The sequence below is a fragment of the Pinus tabuliformis genome, chromosome 7, assembly GCF_031772625.1.
Source record: "Pinus tabuliformis cultivar Carrire ecotype Pingquan chromosome 7, CPIR1, whole genome shotgun sequence".
Classification (NCBI taxonomy): domain Eukaryota; kingdom Viridiplantae; phylum Streptophyta; class Pinopsida; order Pinales; family Pinaceae; genus Pinus; species Pinus tabuliformis.
The window spans coordinates 1,025,146,179-1,025,150,305 of NC_142293.1; the positions used below are offsets into that span (position 1 = coordinate 1,025,146,179).

At 48.1% G+C, this 4,127-nt stretch overlaps 1 non-coding gene across 1 annotated transcript; it reads right to left on the minus strand.

Annotated features, from left to right (window-relative positions):
- Window positions 1–135: 135 nt before the first annotated feature.
- Window positions 136–289, minus strand: LOC149251132 (5.8S ribosomal RNA). The gene has a single exon (XR_016267377.1). It is a non-coding gene; the product is annotated as a 5.8S ribosomal RNA (ribosomal RNA).
- Window positions 290–4,127: the final 3,838 nt, after the last annotated feature.

Consider the following 4,127-nt stretch of genomic DNA (forward strand, 5'->3'; position numbering starts at 1 on the left):
GGACAAGATCACCGCTCGCCGACGCACGCCACGAAACATCGCTTGAGGTATTTCAGCCGACCACACCGCACGGGGCACCGACGACCAGCTTCGCTGCTCCCTAGCATATTGCAGGGAGCGCGTTTGAATGGGATACGATGCCCAGACAGACGTGCCCTCGACTGAGGCCTCGGGTGCAAATTACGTTCAAAAACTCGATGATTCACGGGATTATGCAATTCACACTAAGTATCGCATTTCACTACGTTCTTCATCGTAACAAGAGCTAAGATATCCATTGTCGAGAGTTGTTTCCACGTGTATTACCGAAAAATCGGCCACAAAACTGAATAGGGGCACCCCCCAACAACAAATGTAAGGCCAAGGGGACAAAGGAGGAAAAACGCAGGAGAGAAAGAGAAACAAAGGTGTCTAATCCCCTCACAGGGGGAGGCTTGAACAGAGGACAATCTCCCCCAGCCCCACGCCCTCGCAAAAAGGGGGAAATGCGTGGAACAACGATCGAGAAGGACTAGGGTGGCCACCCCGAGAGCTCGCACTGCTTTTAGCCCTTCCCTGACACCAGCCCACAATGATTCCCCCTTTTCTCCGTAGAGTTAGGGACCGAAAGGAAGAAAAGGGTAGAAAAAAAGCACAAACAAGGCACAAGCCTTCGAAAGCCCACCTAGGGTGGCCACCTTAGGAGCTCGCACTACGTTTCGTCCTTCCGGATCACCAATCCACAACAATCCCACCTTTTCTCCATAACACTAGGGGCCACGAGGAAGAAGGGAAGAAAACAACAAGAGAGAAAGGGATATATCAACCGTGGCTACCGGCTCACAAGGGGAGGCTTCAAACAGAGAACAAGCTTCCCCAACCCCGTGCCTTCGCAAAAAGGGGGTAAATGCAGGGGACGGCGATCGAGAAGGACTAGGGTGGCCACCCTGGGAACTCGCATTGCTTTTTGTCCTTCCTGAACACCAATCCACAACAATCCCACCTTTTATCCGTAAAGCTAGGGGCGGAAAGGAAGAAGGGAAGAAAACAACATTAAAGAAAGAGAGATATCAAACGCGTCCACCGACTCATAGGCGGAGGCTCAAAAAGAGAACAAGCTTCCCCACCCCCGTGCCTTTGCAAAAAGGGGGGGAACTGCAGGGGACAACAATCGAGAAGGACTAGGGTGGCCACCCTCGGAACTCACACTGCTTTTCGTCCTTCCTGAACACCAATCCACAACAATCCCACCTTTTCTTTGTAAAGCCAAGGGGCCAAAAGAAAGAAGGGAAGAAAACAACAGCAAAGAAAGAGATATCAAATGTGGCTACCAGCTCACAAGGGGAGGCTCAAAAAGAGAACAAGCTTCCCAAACCCCGTGCCCTCGGAAAAAGGGGGGAACTGCAGGGGACGACGATCGAGAAGGACTAGGGTGGCCACCCTGGGAACTCGCACTGCTTTTCGTCCCTCCCGAACACCAATCCACAACAATCCCACCTCTCCTCCGTAAAGCTAGGGGCAAAAGGAAGAAGGGAAGAAAACAACACCAAAGAAACAAAGATCCCAAGAAAAGGGAGAAGCTCAACAGCACGCCGAGTAGATGTCCACTAACCAAAAAGAAATCAAACAAGGCACCTAATCAAAAAAGCGTCCCACCTCTTCACACCCTCCCACACGCATTCAGCACAACACCCTTTCCAGCTTTACAACATATAGCAAACAACCAAGCAAATAAATCACAACCTAAAACTGACCAATAGAAAAGACAAGGGCCACGATGAGACCAGTGTCTGGAGCATGTCACTGAGAGGCACACAGCCCCCCAACCCAGCGGCACAAGGCTTCAAACGACAAATAGACTGCCGCCAATAACAAAAACCCACCCCGCTCTTGCACCCCTCCGTGTACAAAACACCCGACAACCTTTCCAGCGAGAGAGTCAATGGGGGTCAAATAATCAAACTCCAAAGAGGAGTTGTCACAGGTCGATGCTCAATGTTGGAGAAAGCTGCGGGCCACAAATACATCGATGGTGCAAGGCCACTAGAGAGAGGGACCTTCGCAAAGCGCACACCATGAAACAAAGAAATGACGCAAATCCCATAAAAAACCCACAATCCAAAGGGAGGAACAAAGACACGACCCGCTACTTATTTTTCCCTCATAAGGGGAGTGGGTCGCTACACAATACAGGAACACATATTCGAATTGGAGGAGGAGGGATCGGGCAGCTTCGTACCCCACACACCCTACGTACAGGCAACCTAGGGGATTTCCCACAGCTTTACTGACCGGACGATGAATAATTTTCCCCTACAGCCACCTCCACGCACAGGAGGGAGGTCAAAGCGTTCCACCTTGAAATCCTTCTTCCAGATAGCCCCCACTGTTGGAGAGGTAAATCCCCTCTATGGATAGAGGCGATCCCTACTAGCCCAGAACGGGTCTAGCAACAATCAGTCAATGCTACCATGCAAGTTCCTAATTGAAAATAAAAGGTAGGCAATGAAAACCTACTTGGATTCCAATGCTAATGTTTGGTGAAGAGACGTCGCCCTCGCTCCTTCGCTTTGGCCGGTCACAATCCCACAATCCTCGTGAATAGACACCTTCACACACAAAGAGAAACACAAACACAAGTGTGAAATCTAATAAATGCAATTATACATCATTCAGAAAGGACATAACTCACATTAACCATTACAAAGACAAATGAGAGTGGAACCATAATAGTAGTCATCTATTATTGATAATCAACAAGAATACAACAAATGTTCTGACGTTGAGTCCTCCTTTGGCTGGGTGCTCAGCTACACAAGTCTTGCAAAGCATGAGGGGATGGGGAACAAGCCTCTATCTCTCTCTTTGGTAACAAGATCTCCTTACTTAGATTAAGCATTATGGACACAAGGAAAGCTCTTGCAACTCTTCTTGATCTCTTGATATCTTCCTTACAGCATCAACATTACCACTACCATTACTACTAGCTTGCTCAAGGTATGGAGACAAGATTTTATAGATGAAGGAGGGAAAGATAAGATCAATCACATTAATCATGGATTTGGCATTATCACTTGGAAACTTCCATTGAAGGGTGGCAAACTACTTCCCATTCAAGGAGATTCGAAGCCAAACCATCCTCACCTAACATAGACTCAGTTGGTGAATGAGTTGGAGAGAACTTTCGGAAGTTGATTTGTTAAAAACTTTGCCCAAGTAGGTTGGCGCGATTGCGACTCTGTGACAGAGCGCCAACTGGCGCGCTCTCTTTGGAGGATTTTCCCCATTGGCGCGGGCAGTACATAGTGAACCCGCGCTAATGCAAAAAGGGCTATTTTTATGGGCAAGCTGCAGGAGATGTCTTCAGGGCATGTGATGCTCATATTCAGAGGGGAATGATGCAAGTGGTTTCAATTCTTGTCACTTCTCACAAGTCCTGGAATGAGTCCTCCAAGGTGTAGGAAAGGGGTAACAGGGACGGTGACAAACGGTGACAAATTACTGTGTAACAGATGCCTCGTAAAGCATGAGGCCCGAGGGAGAGATAGGGGTGAAGTGCTTTACAAGAACATGCGTGACTGAAACACGACCGTCAGAGAACCTGCATAAAGAAGTACAACTGATATCTCAAGTACATGATGTATGTGGTATGGGCGCAGCCATCCATAAGAGAGTATATAATAATCTAGATCCAAGGCATGGACGCAGCCATCCAGAGAGGATCGAAAAGTAGACTCAGGCATGGTTGCAGCCATCCAGTGAACGAGTCATGTAATAATCACAACAAGCCACAAATCGTAGCCTGGATTCTAAAAGACGAAACCCAGGGTCTTGCGCTCCATCTCGACCCGAACAGAGTACAAGTTCAAGCATGTGAATATATGAGTTGAAGTCGAACATGCATGAACATCGTCTGATTACTAGTCAATGATGAAAACTGTTAACAGACGTGAGAGGTACCACCAATAATGACAATGGTCCTCAAGGTACTATAGGTACAATCTACGGCATGCGAATCAATGAGCTGGCGTCGAACACCCGTAGAATCATTCGATCGGAGGCTAATGATGAAAAACTCTCTTCGAACACGAAGAACCTGCCATTGAGGCTTGCAGGCTCCAAGGCACCAGTAGGGAGTCTCTAGATCA